Below are 19239 nucleotides of genomic sequence, written 5' to 3'. Positions count from 1 at the left end.
TAGGTTTCTCCACTTGAACAGTGTCTCCAAAGAGCAGTTTAGGCTGACCACTCTGTCCTTACCCCACATTCCCATCTGGCTTGCGTCCTAACCATTCCATGGAAACTGCTCTTTTAGAGATTGCTCGGGACTTTCTCATTGCCAAAACTGAAGGCCTCATTAATAATAGCGTGTCAGGTTTGATGTTTTATACAGTCACAGCCCCTGGTATTCAAAGATGTAACTTTATTTTCCTAGAACTGACCTCAGACCGGCATCGCAACCTCCAGTGCCGGCTTGGCAGCAGAAAATGTAGTCTTTCCTAATTCAAGGTAAACTCAGCTGCTTCTGTTTGATTTTTTCGATCCGTTTACAGGCACTAACCCAGGGTATTATGATTCAAAAATAAGCTTTGTTTTCTAGTTCTCTGGGCAGGTCTGTTTTCTACATAATTGTATAGTGCTATGTCTTTTATATTTAACATTTTTCTTGAACGTTTATTCATTTTTTGAGAGACAGAGCACGCGAGCGGGGGAGGGGCAGAGAGAGAGGGAGACACAGAATCTGAAACAGGCTCCAGGCTGTGAGCTGTCAGGACAGAGCCTGACACAGAGCTGGGATCCGTGAACTGAGAGATCATGACCTGAGCCGAAGTTGGTCGCTTAACCGACTGAGCCACCCAGGCGCCCCTTTTCAGTTCTGTTTGGCTGGGAAGTCTCAGGACTTCTTATCCATCCTTCTTGGCAGCCACAGTAACCTTCTAGACCTTTCCCCACTTTGCCAAGGTGCCTGGGGCTCTGGCAGCCACCTTAGACCATGACTACTTTGCTCTTCCAACAGTATTCTGGACATGGCAATTCTCTGAGGAGCTGTTGTTCTCCCTGGGACATTCTGAGAGGAGTGATGCACATGCCCTCTGCTATAGCATCCCTGGTGATATACAAATTTCATTGGCCGTGACTACAATAGGGAACACAGTTTACATCATGGCTAAGTACATGCACACAACACAAATGAAACAACAGCTTCATGAAATAATACTTAGCATTACTCCTTGCAGTATACTCTGGTATTTTCTATTCCATTCCATTTCTTTTCTTTTAATGCTGGTTTTGACCCAATAAATAAATGCATTTCATGATCCAAGAGTAAGTCTCAACCCACAATTTGAAAAACACTGCCCTAATAGTAGGTTTCTATTGTTCCCTTCCCCTGGGGTTTGGCTCATGGGGTGGGTGCGGGGTCCCAAACCAAAACTCAGGAAAGAGTTCCACACACATTTTTGTTCTTTCTCAAAATGCACAGCTTTCAGAATAAAAGAAAGTCCTGTCTTTCAAGATGTTGTCTCTACTATGAGTTTAAAATAAATCCATTCAGACATTCAACAGACTTTTTATTTTCAGCTTCTCCACTCTCAGTCTGAGAACAATGTGTATGGAATATGACAGAGTGGTAGAGGAAATAGTGTAAGGAAGCACAAGGAAATAAAACCTCACTGAACATTTCCAAGCATTATATGTTCTTTTGGCAATAGTCATAATCATAGCTAATAATGACTCAGTGTATATTATGGGTCAGGTACTGTGCTTGGTCTTTTGCATTTATTATTTCAGTTAATCATTATAGTATACCTATGATATGGCACAAATATTATCCCCATTTTATAAAAAGGAAACAAAAATGAATCTGTCCCTTCCCTGCACACCTGAAGACCATTTCTCATGTCTGTTTCTTTCTTTGCTTCATCTATGAAATGAGGGAGGGGGACTAGACTGTATCTTTCAGCTCTAAAAGGGCTCAACTGCCTTGTCAAAGCATGGCTGCTTTCTACTCAGTTTGAAAAGTAATGGTTTTATTGTAAACTGTGTTAGGCCTGCACGTGATCCCTTCTGCAGCTCTCAGTCATTTCCCATCCAGGGCTCCCTAAGCCCTAAAACTCAAGGTCATCCACAATCTTTTCCCAAACTAGAAGGGACTGGGAGTCCTTCCTAGTTCTTGGCAGCCTGAAGACCCTTAACAGAAATGACTGTAGTAATTTCTCCTTTTTTTTTTTTTTTTTCTAAAACACGTATCTATAAAAGGAAGAAAGATGCTTGGGTAATGCAAACAAAAGGCAATTACAAACTATTATTTTTCCCAATTTGGTTAGTTTGTGTATCCAGCAAGCACATAGTTATTAAATATATACTAAGCACTATACTACATGCTACTAGTGGTGAACAGGACAGATCAAACTCTCGCCCTTCTGGAGTTTATATTCTAGAGGGGCTGGTTTCAGGGGAGGGCAGACATTGACTGGTGCTTTTCAACCTTCTTTTATTTTATTATTATTATTATTATTTTTTAAGTTTATTGATTTATTTTGAGAGAAAGAGAGAGAGAGAAAGAGGAGCAGAGAGAGGAGAGAGAGAATTCCAGCAGGCCCCTCATTGTCAGTGTGGAGCCCATTGCAGGGCTTGAACTCACAAACTGTGAGATCGTGACCTAAGCTGAAGTCAAGAGTCAGATGCTTAACTGACTGAACCACCCTGGAGCCCCTCAGCCTTCTTTTAAATCACACCTCTGAGCAGTGCCTGGGTGGTTCAGTTTGTTAAGCGTCCGACTTTGGCTCAGGTCATGATCTCGCGGTTCATGAGTTCAAGCCCCGTATCAGGCTCCGTGCTGACAGCTCAGAGCCTGGAGCCTGCTTTTGATTCTGTGTATCCCTCTCTCTGCTCTTTCCCAGTCTTTCCCAGCTTGTGCTCTGTCTCCCTCTCTCAAAAATAAATAAACATTAAAAAAAAAACCATTAAATCACACCTCCCAGTAAGAAATACTTTTTGCACAACAATGAAGTACATGCTTTCTCTCCCTCCCCTGCCCCACACAACAGAATCGTAAGTGTGGTGGAACAATACTTACTCTTATTACATATAAAAAGCTAAAAACATAAAATATTGTTATCAATCCTCGAATGCAGCATAGAAAAAGTTCCCAAATAAGTAATACAAATCAAGAGTTAGGCAAGATTTTATTTAATGCTCCAGGTGTGCTTGTTTCCTTCTAAGTTTATTCCTTAAGACAAAGACAGATACTTTGTGCATAAACTCATGAGCCTATGTCTGTCCTTAGTATTAATAAGTTTTAAAGGTAGAAGATCCTGGCTCATACATTTGTTTATTGTCAGTGGTAATAATAGCGATGAATTCTTTTTACCTAGCAATGGAAACTCTTCTGTAGTCTTACTCTAAAGTCAGGACTCTAAGTCAAGTCTTAATGTCTTGTGATCATTTTTTAGTGCAAATGAAGAATAAAGCAGCAATAATTCACTTGCCCCTTTGGGGCACCAAGTTTGGGTCAATGAGTTTCAAAGGGAAAATGTTTTTCTTTCATCTGGAAAAATGTGCCCTAATTTTATAATTTCTTTTCTGGAAAATCATGATCGCAAATTTGAAACTGAGGGGTAAAATATAACAGTATCCTTAACTTTATTTCAGTCCCTGTCTTTATTGATAATTTCTTCTTCAATGTGCTGCAGCAGTATTGGGAACAATTAGGAGCTAAGGTGATAGCTTTTAAGTCTTACTTGCCATAACAAAATGTCTTTTGGAATCTTGGGTATATTTGACTTGCTAAATTACATTGTTTTCTCCCTAAAGTTGTAAATGGGAGTTCATTTAAAATATCAATATCATCAGTTAAATATACTAATTTAAAATCCCAAACATGTCTTCAAAAATGAGATTGTTCGCCAAACGAGATTGCTTTTCAACTAGAAAAATGTTATTGTCATTTCTGAGTTTATTCACCCTGCCTAAGACTTCCCGTTAGGTCCCCTTAGGACAATCAATGAACTTCAGCATGAGTGTCTGGTTTGCGCCAGTCTGAGCAAAGCACATCAATATTTTGTTCAATGAGCTCTCTTTAATGAATTTAATAAACTTCGCCATGGTTTTTCTAACGCTTCCATGAAATTCAGCACAACTATTTCTAGAGATGCCAAGTTTAATTCCTATTGATGCTGATTTCAAAGCACAAGTGTTTTTAGTAGCTTTTAACAAGATTTTAATTGCTCTGTTATGCTTTCTAGCCATATCTGCTGGCTCTGTCACTCATAATTCCTTTACTATTTTTCCAGTTTAATAGATGTTGACCAATGAGTCATTTTTTTCCCGTTTTGTAAATATATCTGATCCAGTGTGTGTGAGGTTAAATTTAAACATACAACATCCCTTGTCATCTTGCAGAAACTAGAAAAGTTGAATAACTCACAGCATGTGTTCTCTTTTCCAGGATGGATCACAAGCATGGCTTTAAATCTTTTTTTTTTTTTTTTTTTTAGACAGGGGAGGGACAGAGGGAGGGGGAGAGAGAATCTTAAGTAGGCTCCACACCCCGTGCCTAATTCGGAGTTCAATCCCACAACCCTGGGATCATGGCCTGAACTGAAATCAAGAGTCAGATGCTTAACTGACTGAGACACCTAGGCACCCTGAGAAGCATGGCTTTAGAAGTTTCTACGGTTCCACAGATTTAACTAGAAATCGTGTTATACCAAAGAGTTGTAAATTTTATTAGCCAACTTCACATTATAAATCACATGTATCATATCTAGTTATATTAGAAGAGTAATTTTTAAACATCTGTATGAGCCATTTTTCTTTTGCTGAATCATATGCAACTAAATCTCATTAACAGTCTGTAGAACTACTAAGAAATTGTGCCAATAATTCTTCGTCGTCCAAAAAGTGTTTGTGGGGCTTGTTGACAAGTTGTGTGCTGTTTCTCAGTGTCCTGTTAGTTTTGAAGGGGTCATTACAACATAATATACTGGGGTTTGTCACTTTTGTTGGATTTTTACACAATGAAAAAACATTTAATTTTTTTTATTAAAAATATTTTTTAAAGATTTTTTTAAAAAGTGATTTCTATACCCAACGTGGGGCTCGAACCCACAATCCCGAGATCAAGACTCGCTGGGGCACCTGGGTGGCTGTCAGTTGAGTGTCTAACTTTGGCTCAGGTCATGATCTTGTGGTTCATGGGTTTAAGCCCCATGTCGGGCTCTGTACTGACAGCTCAGAGCCTGGAGCCTGCTTCGATTCTGTGTCTCCCTCTCTCTCTGCCCCTCCCCTGCTCACATTCTGTCTCTCTCAAAAATAAACATAAAAAAAAAAAAAAAGAGTCGTATGTTCCTTGACTGAGCCAGCCAGGCACCCCTAAAAAGACATTCTGAAGACTTTATAGTCTTGTATCTTCTTTTTTTTTTTTTAAAGCATGCACCTCAACATTGTCACTCGTTACAGATGTAGATATCTGGAGGTTGAACTTGGGCATCCCTCTAATTTTCACTTCATCATCCTTTTTTAAAAGTAAGGAGAAATCCCGTGAAAGAGAAGTTCATGCTAATTTCATAACATATATATTTGATGCAAACCTGATACATATATTACTTGGTAATGTCTTTTCAGAAAAAAAATGCTTTACAATGAAGTCTGATTAATGTTACTATAAAATATAAATTCTGTTAACTGTCCTGTAATGGTGATGGTCACATTCACATCATATACTAGATAATCAAATGAGATTTTGTTAGAAGATAGAGTTTTCCTGTGTTAGCTGATATTTGTCACAGCCTTCCATTATCTCTCCTAATTCTGTTCAGAGCAATTGGATGCAGTATTTCTGACAAAGTTCACAATTCTTTTTTTTGTTTTTGTTTATTTTTAGAGAGAGAGAAAGAGCAAGCAGGGGAGGGTCAGAGAGAGAGAGAGAGAGAGAGAGAGAGAGAGAGAGAGAGAGAATTGTAAGCAAGCTCCATGCTTAGGGCAGAGCCCAATGTAGGGCTCCATCTCACTACCCTGAGCTCATGACCTGAGCCAAAATCAAAAGTCAGATGCTTAACCGACTGAACCACCCAGGTGCCCCCAAAGTTCACAATCCTTAATTAAAATCCAGTGGTGTGTTCTCATATTATCTAGCCTTTCCTATCGTATTTGATTCTCTATTCTCCTCTATTCTATTTTGTTAAAAAAAATTAAGTCTCGTGGGACCCATAGCTTTATTTTACAATCTACTAATATATTATGTCTTGCAAGTACTCTGAATAATGCTGAGTTAGATAATAAATATGTTAAAAAAAAAAAAACAAGTTCAGAGAGTGGTAGTGTTCTAGGAAAATATAAAAGAATAATGCAATGAAATAGAAAGTATCTGGGCAGGGCTTAATTTTACCAGGGTGGTCAGGGAAGTGTTCTCGGATAAGAGGACATTGAACAGTGCTCTGCATTGTGCAGGCTATTGATATGACTGCATTCTTGAGCATATGTGGGTAGTATGAACTGTATTATTTCAGATGCGCTCCTTATTTACTAGTCGTTTTGTGTATACTTGGTGAGTTCCCAGCTAGGCTGCGACTTCCTGCAAGGCAAGTCTTTTTTGTTTTTTTTTTTCATTAAAAACAAAACCAAAAACAACCAACAAAAGTCCCCTAGCATTTAGTTTTGTGCTGTGTGTAAAGTAGAGGCTGGACAAAGAAATGCTTGTTTGATGTTGACTATTGGGGATCACCATAAACCAGCGCCAACGTCCTTATAGGTGGAACAGATGAGAGCCTGTGCCCCGTGGTGAGGGTTGGGAAAGCCCTAATGCTTCTCAGTAGCTCCACATGAATGCCTGTGCCTGGAACTTCATAATTAGAAATTCTGTCCTTTATCTTTCAGCCTTTATCAATTAAGTCTTAACAAGTATTTGTGCCCCTGTTTAAGGGATATTATTTCTATGGCTAAGTCATCGCTGAATTCACAAAGAAGAGTTGGCCTGGCTAATCTTTCCTAAGTACCAGCCCTGCAGTGTGGACAGTGGCTGCCTGTCTGGATAGGATCAGAGAGAAAGCACACCCAGTGCAGGCCTGATTGACAATTTGGGATTAAAATAATGGCATAAAAAGTGACTGACCGTTAATTACCCACATTTACATACTAATTTTGATACATTTGTTCTTAAAGAAATACAGATTAGTTTCCCTTTTCAAACTTCAATTTTCATTAATTTTGGTCAATTTACTTTAGCCTCAGTTTGCTTCTCAACTCCAGGGAGGATTCTCTCTGGCTTCACAAAAGCCTTCCAAGGGAAGGCAGCTCTGGCTTTCTGGCCCTGGGAGTGGCTGCTTCAGCTCCAAGTCAGGGAGCCCCAGAACTCTGATACTTTTGCTCAAAGGCTGGCGCAGATCTTTGAAAGCCTCATTTCTGCGTATGTGTGAAGTATTGGAGAGAAGGGAAGAAAATCCTCCCCTTTTTTCTCCCCTCCTCTAAATAACCCCAACTTTTCTCCTGGTGTTAAGTCCCAGACAATACCCCTCACTCTAAACCCTGGCCTTTAAAAGATGTCTGTGCTTTTCAACAAATGGTGTTGAGAAAACTGCATGCAAAAGATATTCACATGCAAAAGAATAAATTTGGACCTTTACCTTACACCATATACAAAAATTAAGTCAAAATGGATCCATCACCAAAACTTAAGAACTAAAACTATAAAACTCTTAGAAGAAAACGTAGGGGGGGGTGCGCCTGGGTGGCTCAGTCGGTTAAGCGGCCGACTTCGGCTCAGGTCGTGATCTCACGGTCTGTGGGTTCGAGCCCCGCGTCAGGCTCTGTGCTGACAGCTCAGAGCCTGGAGCCTGTTTCAGATTCTGTGTCTCCCTCTCTCTGACCCTCCCCCGTTCATGCTCTGTCTCTCTCTGTCTCAAAAATAAATAAATGTTAAAAAAAAATTTTAAAAATAAAAAAAGAAGAAAACGTAGGAGAAAAGCTTCATGACAGTAGATTTAGCAATGATTTCTTGGATATGACACCAAAAGACCAGGCAAGAAAAGGGAAAAACTACATAAACTGGACTTCATCAAAACTAAAATCTTCTGTGCATCCAAGGACTCAGGCTACAGAGTGAAGGGGCAACCCATGGAAAAGGAGAAAATACTGGTAAATCGTGTATCTCATAAGGGGTTAATATCCCAAATAATAGAAAGAACTGCAGCTCAACAACAAAAAGACAAATAATTTGATTAAGAAACAAGCAAAAGACTTGGATAGACATTTCTCCAAAGAAGACACGTAAATGGTCAATAAGCACACGAAAAGATGGTCAACCTCACTAATTATTAGAGAAATGCAAATCAAAACTACAATGAGATATTACCTCACACCTATTAGGATGGCTGCTATCAAAAAACAAACAAAGCCACAAATAACAGCATTGGTGAGGAGGTGGAGAAATTGGAATCCTTGGGCACTCTTGGTGGGAATGTAAAATGGTGCCCCTGCTATAGAAAATGGTATGGTGATTCCACAAAAAATTAAAAATAGAATTACTATGTGATCCAGCAATTCTGCTTCTGGGTATATATCCAAAAGAATTGGAAGCAGAGTCTCAGAGAAGAGATATTTGTATCCCCATGTTCGTAGAAGCATGATTCATAACAGCCATAAGGTAGAAAGGACCCAAGTGTCCACCTACAGATAAATGGATAAAAATGTATATACATACAGTGGAACATTATTCAGCCTGAAAGGGAAGGAAATTCTGACACATGCTGCAAGGCTAAGTCTTAAGGGCATTATACAAAGTGAAATAAGCCACTCACAAAAGGACAAATGCTGTATGGTTGATGTGTATGAGGTGCCTAGAGAAGTCAAATTCAGAGACAGAAAGTTGAATGGGGGCTGCCCGGAGCTGAGGGTAGCAGAGAGTTACTGTTTAATGGGTACAGAGTTGCAAGAGTCTAGAGTTGCATGACATCGTGAATGAATTTAACACTACTGAACTGTACCCTTACAAATGGTTAAGATGGTAAATGTTATGTGTGTATTTTACTACCAAAATATAAAAAATAAAAAGGTCAATGCTATTAAGCTTGTCCCTTTTCAGAACGTAATTCAAGGGGAGAAAAACTCAAGGCCTCATATGACTTGCTGAATTTTATGAAATATTTATGGCACTTTAATTTGCATACACTTATGTGATTGACTAAGTTGAGAAATTCAGCACAGGACTAGCAATTGGCTAAGGATAGTCCCTAGGTTAACAGATAACATGCAGAGTTTGTTAAGGTGTTTATCTTTAGGGAAAATGTTTTAAGGAGCTTTTAATATTTAGACAGCCTCAACATTCAGTATATGATTATGTAAAAGTGAGATTCTAGAGTCCATAAAACTAACTTTATGGTAAGAAAAGTTTTTTGTTTGTTTTTTTCAGGGGTAACACATTAGTCTTCTATTATAAAATTAATGTGTGTTTAATAAAAAATGTGGAAAAATTAAAAATAAAGCAAGTCCCACCACCCAAATTTAACCTTATTTCCTTTCTAGTCATTTCCAGTCTTTTTTCCACACACAGCTTTAAAAAAATATATAGTCTGGTCATATTATACATGAACAGTAACCATTATTTTAAAAACCTGTGTATCTAGTAGATTGAAGAGTGCATATATTTTAGTTTAATTTCTACTTCTTTATTTTTGGAAAATTGAGATACATTATCGTATATTTTCCTTGTGATTAAATAAATTAATAGAAGTTAAAACTAAAATCTTTGTTCACAAAGAGCATTTTTCTACATTATGTATAATTTCCTTTGGATTTATTCCCATAAACAATTCAAAAAGTTTAAACATTAGGAGTTTTGATACATTGGAAGGGTTTTGATATTACCAAATTCATTACTTACCTAAAAAGTTGGGTGTGAGTGCTATCCCACAGCACCTTTGCCAGTCTTTAATGTCATTTATTAATTTTTGCCAAGTTGGTATGTGAAAATGTGTTCTTATTTTACTTTGCATTTCTTGAAGCTTTTTGCAATGTATTTGTTTCCTAATTGTATATCCCAACTGTTTTTTTTTTTTTTACTGGATTCCTTATTTCTGTGACTTGCTCATCTGCAATTGACTTCAAATGAGTTCCTATTTAATCCATATATAATACTAACACTCTGTATCATAGTGCCTGCAAATACTTTTCCTAGTCTATTGCTTCCCTTTACTTTTTGACTATTTTTGACTGATGTTTCTAATTTACCTAGGATTACATCTGCCTTTATTTATTTATTTATTTATTTATTTATTTATTTATTTATTTCAGGTGAATATGTTGTGTAGAAAGGGGTTAAGTGTAAATGACAGGGAACCTACATTACTGTCTGCTAATGTCATTTAGAAATAAGGTAGGAATCTCATTCCTGTCCCTGAGTCTGCCACTACCTGAGCTGTTACTCTATCACTCTCTTCTGTGAGGGTGCGGGTTCCCAGATAAAATGCCCAATTAAACTGAATTTCAGATGAACAACGAATACTTTTTAAAGTGTAAGTATATCCCAAATGTTGCATGGGCCATACTGATTCTACAAAAGTATTGGCTGTTCATCTGAAATTCAATTTTAATTGGGCAGCCTGTGTTTTTATTTGATACATCTGGCACTTCTCCTTGGGGCTAGAATATTAACACCTGCTTACCTAACACCATCGTATATTAGCCGTTGGGAACAGGGATGGTGGGAGCTGAAAGAGAGGATAGTTCCTGTTCTGAGAGAGTTTATACTCTAGTTTCTCAGAGAATTTTGCAATCAGAAAGATAACCTCCTGGACTATTTCAATGACTGCTAGATTAAAGTTAGAGTCTCTGTGTTTCCCTGCTGCCTAAGGCAGAGTTATCCACATTTACGTAGAGCCACCTGAGCCACCCCTTCCCTGGGGAGTCTGATTCCATTGGTTCGAAGAGGGATCCAGAAGCCTCTGATTTTAACAAGAGTCCAGGTGATTCTCTTGCTCAGGTAAATCTGTGCAACTCTGGCAGACTTGGCGTCTTCTGGGTAACAGCGCTCAGAAGTCGCTTCTAGTTTTTATAGCCCATTCTAAATCACTGGCATACAGTTTTGCAGTGGTGATTATCTTCGTAAATTGCTTTACAGGTGATACCGTTCATCCCATTCGGTCTTTACTTATTCTCCAGGAAAGCAGGGGAGCTTATTTCCGCTAGACGGAGGAGGGCTGGGAGGCTCACAGGGGCTAAGTTCTCCTGGCAAGAGGGTCAAGCAGCCGGGCCGCAAAGGCCGCCCTCTTTCCACTCCACCAAGCCACCTCCTCTCGCCCGTGGGGACCACTGGGCTGGATTTAGAGCCCACCTGGAGTTTCAGGTGACTTCCGCTCCGAAAGTGCTAGCCTGCAAGTAGCAAACGGTTAGGGGACAGGCCACCGCGCCGCTCAGCGCAGGAACCCGGGCCCTCCCCGCGCGGGCGAGCCGGGGAGTTCGGGGGTCCCCCTCCGTCGGAGCCCCGCACACCCCGAGACGAGAGGCGGGCTGTCCCCGTTCCCGGAGCGCCGCGCGTGTCCGAGCCGGGCCGCCCGGAGCCGAGGGCGCGCGGGCGCGGCGGCGGGGGCGCGCTCTCCGAGCACGTGCGCCGGGCAGCTCCTCCAACCGCCTCTCCCGGGGAAGAGGGCGGCTTCCCGGGAAGCGGGCCGCCGCCGCAGCCGCCGGGACTCGGAAGTGCCGAGAGGGTTGTTGGGGACTCGTGGCGCGCGTGAACGCCGCCTCCGCTGCCCGGGACAGCCCGGAGGTTGGTAGCCGGGGACCGCAGCGGGTCCCGGGGAGGTTAGATGTTGACTTTCGTGCTTCGGTGTACTCCCTTGAGAAACAAATGCTCCAGGAGCTTTCCGTTTCCTACTCGGGTTCCTGCTTCCGCGCCCGGGGGCGGGGCAGAGGAGGCTCCCTGTCGCGCGGTGGAGACAAAGGCGGCGGGCCCTGCGCCCCGTGCCAGGCCGGCCTCCGGGCACGGTGGCGGGGCTCCCGCAGGCCCCGCCGAGTCCGCGCACGTCCCCGCCAGCGGCTTCTCCCCGGGCTTGGTCCCCGGTTCCCGCTGGTCTCCTCGGCGGTGTTAGACGTGCGCCTGCCCTACTGCTGCGGCTCCAGTGACCGCCCCCCCAACCGCAAAGTTAGAGATTTATTTTGCTTTCTATTCTTCAGACTCAGTTTCCCTCTTCGAAGTCTAGCCTCCAGGGGCACCGGTCTTTACTTGGAAAGGCCCTCCTCCCCGCAGTTCTCACCAAAGTGGGCGGACTAGGTACTGGGGTGGCCTTGGTGTTAAGAAATGTGCTGCTTCCTTGGTTCCTGGCTCTTGGATCAGGGCCAACTAGAAGTTGGCGTCCTCGGTGGTTTGCATTTTATGGAAGTGAGACTCAATATTTCTATGTTGTATTCCTCATTCATTCGCAGAGCTAGGCACTTAGGTGCTAACAAGTACTTACTTGATTAAGTGCGATGGGAACATGAGAAGAAGGGCTTCACCGAGGAGGTGGTGGTTTTTATAAGTACAGTGTTTTTTTCCTTCCATTCGTAATGCTCCATCTTTCCTGTAATAATTCTCACTTTTCTCTGTGGCAGTCCCTGTAATTAGTAGAGGATAGGGACGGTCAGTTCTGACCTGAACGATTCAGCTAATATTAACAATGACGATGCGCTTGTCAGGTGCTTTAAACCCATTATTTTTAAACCTTAAAACCACTGGGGAGGATAGATGGTGTTATCCCTTTTCACAGCAGAAGAAAAGACTCGGAGGAGATGCCAGTGGCACAAACTGGTAAATTTCAGGGCCGAGTTTTACACTCCCTTTTCTAGATCAAAGCCTGTACTGTATCTACTGCTTATTTTGCTCCCTCCTTGGGAAGCAGGTTAGATAGACTAATTTAAGGTGAAGGCCAAGTCTCTGGAGAGAGCAGTTATTATTGTGGGAGGCTAGATGTTTGTGGGAACTCTGGTAACATCAGGAACTAGCCAGCCTAGGTGGTACTTATCAGTGTGTTTCCTGCTTGCAGCTTAGGGCCTGGCTAAGGTGAGGTGCTCCTTAATTGTTGCACTAGAGTTCCTAACTTAGGGTGAAATCCTTGATTCCTTGTAGATTTTTTCCCCCTTTTTTTGGGGGGGGAGGGTTGCCATGGACCTTTTTGGAGTTAGGGGAAGCCAATTAAAAAAAAAATTTACTTTTTTGAGAGAGAGGGAGACAATCCCAGGCGGGCTCTGTGCTGTCAGTGCTGAGCCTGATGCAGGGCTCAAACTCATGAATCATGACCTGAGCTGAAACCAAGAGTCCGATGTTTAACCCACTGAGCCCCCCAGGCACCCCTGGAGAAGCCAATTTTCAAATTATTTTTTGAATGTTTATTTTTGAAGGAGAGAGAGGCAGAGTGTGAGTAGGGGAGAAGCAGAAAGGGAACACAGAATCCAAAGTGGGCTTCAGGCTCTGAGCTGTCAGCATAGAGCCCCAAGCAGGGCTCAAACTCACAAACCATGAGATCATGCCCTGAGCCAAAGTCGGATGCTTGACCGACTGAGCCACCCAGGCTCCCCTAGAAAAAAAATTTTTTTTAAATGTTTAATCCATTTTTGAGGGGGGGGCGCAGAGAGAGAGGGAGACACAGAATCCAAAGCAGGCTGCAGGCTCCGAGCTGTCAGCACAGAGCCTGACGTGAGTCTTGAACTCAAACTGCTAGATCATGATCTGAGCTGAAGCTGGACGTTCAACCGAGTCCTCCAGGTGGACTGGAGGTGCACTAAATGATATTTTCAGGTATTTGCAGCAGGTGCACTATGGTATGAAGGTATCTGACTTTTACTGGTGACGAAGTTGCCAGAACTGCTCTTATTAGTATAGTTTGTTGTCCACGTGTATAGTAAATGAAATCCTGCATTTCAGTTAGAGGTTCATGAAAATAAAGACGTATGAGAGAATTATAGGTTCATGGCCCCCTGAATTTTCCCTATGGCCACCTTGGGGGTGGGTATCCTAGGTTACAAACCCTACTTGGTGTTTTTCTTCCGAGTGCTTGCTGGCCACCCTAGAGCATTATAAATACCTATTAACTTTCAGTTAGTGTCTCCTTTTACTCAGGTGTGGTTGTTTCTGGTGATAAAAGCTGTTGAGAGGGAATTGCTGGATTGTTTACATACTCCACTTGCTCTGCGTCTTCTATGGATAATGCTGCTGGAGAATATTCTTGTGATAGTGGATGTGTGTCATATAGTACAGGAGAGATTATTTAAAAAAAATTTTTTTTAAGTTTATTCATCTTAGAGAGCATGAACAGGGGAGGGGCAGAGAGAGAGAGAGAGGTAGACACAGAATCCGAAGCATGCTCCAGGCTCTGAGCTGTCAGCACAGAGCCCGATGCGGGGCTCCGAACTCACAAACCATGAGATGTGAGTGACTCACGCCCAACCGACTGAACCACCCAGGCACCCCCAGGGGAGGTTTTTGTTGTTGTTGTTGTTGTTGTTGTTTTTTGAGAGTGGGTATGAACCTTAATGGTGTATGATATTACCAGTGCCAGAGAAGAAAAAGGTGTTATCACTGTATATTCCACAGACATGTAAAAGATTTTAAGGTGTTTTTGTGAATAGTTTTGGTAATGGCTGAAAATTCAGATGAAATGGGCCTTAAAAATGTTTTATTATTTTTATATATACACACACACACACATACACACACACACACACACACACACACACACACACACACAGAGCGTGCACGCATACACGTGCATGAGTGCATGCCCAAGCAGGGGAGAGGGGCAGAGGAAGAGAAAGAATTCCAAGCAGGGGGTTGACGTGGGTCTCTATCCCATGACCCTGGGATCATGACCTGAGCCTCAATCAAGAGTTGGCCACTCAACTAACTGAGCCACCCAGGCACCCCGAAATGGGCACTTTTTAATAAAACACCTTATCTAAGACATGATAAAAGCTGAATACTCCTGTATCTATTAAAGAAATGACATTTGGAGTTAAAATCCTTTCCAAAGCAAAATTTCTGAGCCTACATGGCTTTATAAAGGAAATATTACAAACATTAAAAAAAAAAAAAGAAAAAGAGGGAACACTCCCTGGCTGCTTTTATGAGGCCAGCATAACCTTGTTACTAAAGCTTGATAAGGACATTACAAGAAAATTACAGGCCATAGTCCCACAGAAAAGATGCAAAATGATGTATTGGTAAATCAAATCTAACAGTCTGAGAAGGATACTAAACCGTGACCAATTTGGACTTATTCTAGGAATGTAAACTTTGGCTAACATTAGAAAATAAATGTAATTTAACCACATTCAAATAAAGAGAAAAAATATTTGACAAAATCCAACACTGATACATGATAACTTTTTGCAAGCTAAAACATTGTGAACAATTAAAGATTTAAATAAAATGGAGGGTATGTCATTGCTCTGAAAATAAATTTACAGCTTTAGTACAATCCCAGTCACAATTCTAGCAGATTTCTTAAAAAGAGAAGTTGATAAGCCAGTTCTAAAATTTATTTGGAAATTCTGGGCAATCTAAGAAAAAGCAAATTTGGACGACTAGATCAATATGTGTTATGTTAATATGGTATTGGCACAATGCTGGGCAGACCATGGAACTGAGTAGAGAATCCATAATCAGGCTCACACGTGTGGTTTGTGACAAAAGTGACAACACAGTGCAGTGGAGAAACGATGGCCAGTTTGGTGAATAATGCTGGGCCAAATGGATCTTCATATGGACAAAATGAATCTTAATCATGTCATCCCATATGCAAACATTAATCAAGCTGTATCTTGCACCTAAATGTGAAAGCTGAAATAATAAAATTTCTAGAAGAAAGCAAAGTAAAATATCTTCATTACCTACGGACAGTCAAAGATTTATTGAATAGTACACAAAATGGAAAATATTGGTAAGAACTTCTGTTCATCTAAAGAATCCATAAGGGGAGTGAGCAGGCAAGCTAGGGAATAGATGAAAATATTTGTAATACATATATCCAATAAAGAACTTATACCCAGAATTTAGAAACAACTTCTACAAATCATTGAGAAAAAAATGGACAGCCCAGTAGAAAAATGGGCAAGTCACTTCCTAAACGAGGATCTCATGTGTTCCTAAACGAGGAACACATGAAAAGAGGGTTAACTTCATTAGTAATTAGGGAAATGCAAATTAAAATTAGAGTGGGCCATCACTCTATACTCACCAGAGTGGTTAAAAGCAGACTGTGAAGGGCGCCTAGGTGGGCTCAGTTGGTTAAGTGTCTGACATTGGCTCAGGTCATGATCTTGCCATTCCTGAGTTGGAACCCCATATTGGTCTCTGTGCTGACAGTTCAGAGCCTGGAGTCTGCTCCGGATTTTCTCTCTCTGCCCCTCCCCTGCCTGTGCTCTCTCTCTTAAAAATAAATATTAAAAAAAAAAAGGTAGACTAAGTACAGGCTTCCCTCAATATCTGAAAGCAGATTGTTCTTGTGAAATCTTTTGTAACCTGAAGCGAAGAAGCAATTAACCATTAATTTATATGGAAAAATTTTTGAGCATTCCCAGACCCCCAAAATAACCCCTTTTAGGCTTTCTCTTAAAAAAAAATTTTTTTTAATGTTTGAGAGTGAAAGAACACATGCACACAAGCATGAGTGGGGCAGAGAGAAAGGCAGAGAGAATCTGAAGCAGGCTCCAGGCTCTGAGCTGTCAGCACAGAGCCTGACATGGGGCTCAAACTCAGGAGCTGTGAGATCATGACATGAGTGGAAGTTGGATGCCCAACCAACTGAGCCACCCAGGTGCCTCTAGGCATTTCTGGTACCTTCGGACACATTTTGCTAGTGAAGGCATGAAGTAAATCAAGATCGAGCACAGATGCCCACAGATACAATTCAAAGCTCTGATGGCATGATGCTGAGATGCTCAGTGTAGTTCCCTGGGAAGGAGCTTGAGGGGGGCCACTTTTGCTGCTTGGGGTGCTTGGCTGCAAAACAAACACAATGCCATTTTCTCTTTTTGCCTTTTTTTCATAAAAGTGAAAATCTTCTTGGGATTTCTTTTGGTTAACAAAAACGGGTACTAATGTAGGTCTTTTGTAAAAGTGGAGTGGCATAACCTGAACTTTCAAAAAGTGGGGGATACCTGTCCTGGTTGGGTAATGGGTGAACTGGAACTCTCATACGTTGCTGATGGGTATGACAATTAGTGCAAATGTTCTGGAAATTGGTGTATCATTTACTAAAGCTGGACATACACATCTCCTATGACCCAGCTGCTCCATCCTCAGATGAACACAGTAGTAAAGGCATATATATGTGTGCTGAAAGACGTGTAAGAGGATGGACAGAACAGTACTATTCATACTGGCCCCAAGTTGGAAACAACCCACATGTTCATCAGCAGTAGAATGGATAAATGCAGAGTAGTTTATAGAGTGGAATACTCTTTAGTAATGAGGATGAACAGATTATTGACTCATATACAACATGGATGAGCCTCCCATATCGCTGAACAAAAAGAGGGGCGCCTGGGTGTCTCAGGTGGTTAGGCAACTGACTCTTGATTTTAGCTCAGGTCATGATCTCACGGTTCGTGAGGTCAAGCCCCACGTGGGGCTCTACGCTGCCAGTATGGAACCTGCTAGGGATTCTCTCTCTCCCTCCCTGATCCCTCTGTCTACTCCTTCCAGTTTCTGCATGCTCACTGTCTTGTCTCTCTCTATCAAAAATAAATAAACTTAAAAAAAAATATAAAGAAGAGCTGAACAAAAAGGAAATAGACACAACAGAGTAAATGCTATGTAATTCTACTTATATGAAGTTCAAAGCCAGGCACAACTGAATAAACTAGGACGATAGGAGTCAGGCTCATGGTGACCTTTAGTGGAGTTACAGGAAAGGACACACAGGACTTTTGAGGCATTTTGCTTTTAATCTGAAGGCAATTACTGGAGTGAGTCTGCTTTTTGAAAGTCTTAATTTTAATTTAAGTACATTTTAATACAAAGTTTACTTAAAATAGTGTATTATAAAAATTTTTGATTCATTCAGATGCCCCTAATCTGGGGAGTGTAAGACGTAGTTGGCATGACTCTTGTTGATTAAAAAGGCTCAAAACAGGTTGAGAATTTTCAGTGGAGACAGTATAATATCACATCAGTAGCTTTTGTGAACTAGGGATTTATAAAAGTGACTCCTTTTTGGCAGTCTTTTAACAGCAGAGGTATGGCTTAATGGCAGTTCATATAAAAAGACTTAGAGCTCTGTTTGATATTAAGATTGATATCAGTGTGAGGTGGAAACTAAAAAATGTCAAGTTGAGAACTGAATGCAAAATTTTGTTTTAGATTTAATTTTCTGACAATTTAAGTTTCTAGCAGATTAAAAATATTCTGATTTTTGAGGTGCCTGGGTGGCTCATTTGGTTAGGTGTCCATCAGACACTTGATCTCAGCCCAGGTCTTTATCTCAGGGTTGTGAGTTCAAGCCCCACACTGGGCTCCACACTGGGCAGGAAGCCCACTTAAAAAAAAAAAATTCTGATTTTTTAAATGTAAATCCTTTCAGTTAGATACTTTTCTCCCAAGTGGCAGGTGTGTTGTGTTTCCTATTGTTTCTGTAACAAACTACTACAAATTTAGTGGCTTAAAACAACCCAAGGTTATTACCTTGCAATTCTGAAGGTCAGAAGTCCAAAATGGCTGGGCAGGGCTGCTGTTCCTTCTGGAGGCTCAAGGGGAGACTTTGCTTTGCTTTGCTTGTGGTCCCTTACTCTGACCCTCCCAGAAGGACACTTGTGACTGCATTGGGTCTTTGTGGATAATCAGGGATAATGTCCTCATCTTTAACTTAATGATGGCTGTAAAATACCTTTGATCTGTAAGGAAGTATATTTACAGGTTCCAGGGATTAGCACATGGGCATTTCTGGGAGAGCCCTATTTGGGGGATCTCACAGATGGGATTTTATATTTTGTCTTCATAAATAGCACACTCCCTGAATCTCAGGAGCTCACTGATACGTGTTGAATGAAGAAATGCATCTAAGACTTCATTATTTGAAGTGTGGTTTCCGGAAGAATAGAAGTGATGGTCTTGTCCTACTCTGTGCCACGTCTGGAGTTTTAAGTTCAGGTCTAGGTACCCATACTATAAAGAGACAATTGACTGAATAGTAAAGGGTCTAGGAACCAAGTCACTGAAGAAATGATTGAAGGAATCATGGATGTGTGCCCTGGAAGACGGTTTGGGATGGAGTGTGTGTCATTAATTGTCTTTAAATATTCAAAGGAGTATTATTGGAGAGAAGAATTAAGCCTTTTTAGTATAAGAACAATAACATTAAAAACAAAAAGAATAGCATTTTAGAACTTACTATGCCCAAGGCACTGTTTATCTGTTTGTAAATTCATTTAATCCTCACAGCATCCCTTGAGGGGTGCTGTTATCCCTGTT

The 19239-nt window shown here is 41.2% G+C and overlaps 1 protein-coding gene across 17 annotated transcripts in view; it reads left to right on the top strand.

The window, feature by feature from the left end:
* Positions 1–19239, top strand: part of HHAT (hedgehog acyltransferase) — a 318442-nt gene that overhangs the window by 947 nt on the left and 298256 nt on the right. For 7 of the 17 annotated variants that reach the window (XM_023247996.2, XM_045049167.1, XM_045049166.1 and 4 more), the window contains exon 1: positions 11424–11562. The gene's annotated coding sequence lies outside the window, so the exon portion shown is untranslated. Of the gene's footprint in view, positions 1–237; positions 312–10970; positions 11143–11423; positions 11563–11798; positions 11938–12042; positions 12067–19239 lie in introns of those variants that run through there. The other 10 variants (XM_045049163.1, XM_045049155.1, XM_045049164.1 and 7 more) reach the window with 8 other exon arrangements.

Source organism: Felis catus, chromosome F1, assembly GCF_018350175.1.
Source record: "Felis catus isolate Fca126 chromosome F1, F.catus_Fca126_mat1.0, whole genome shotgun sequence".
NCBI lineage: Eukaryota > Metazoa > Chordata > Mammalia > Carnivora > Felidae > Felis > Felis catus.
The sequence above is the reverse complement of the archived record's forward strand: the minus strand, read 5'-3'. Positions and strand labels throughout refer to the sequence as shown.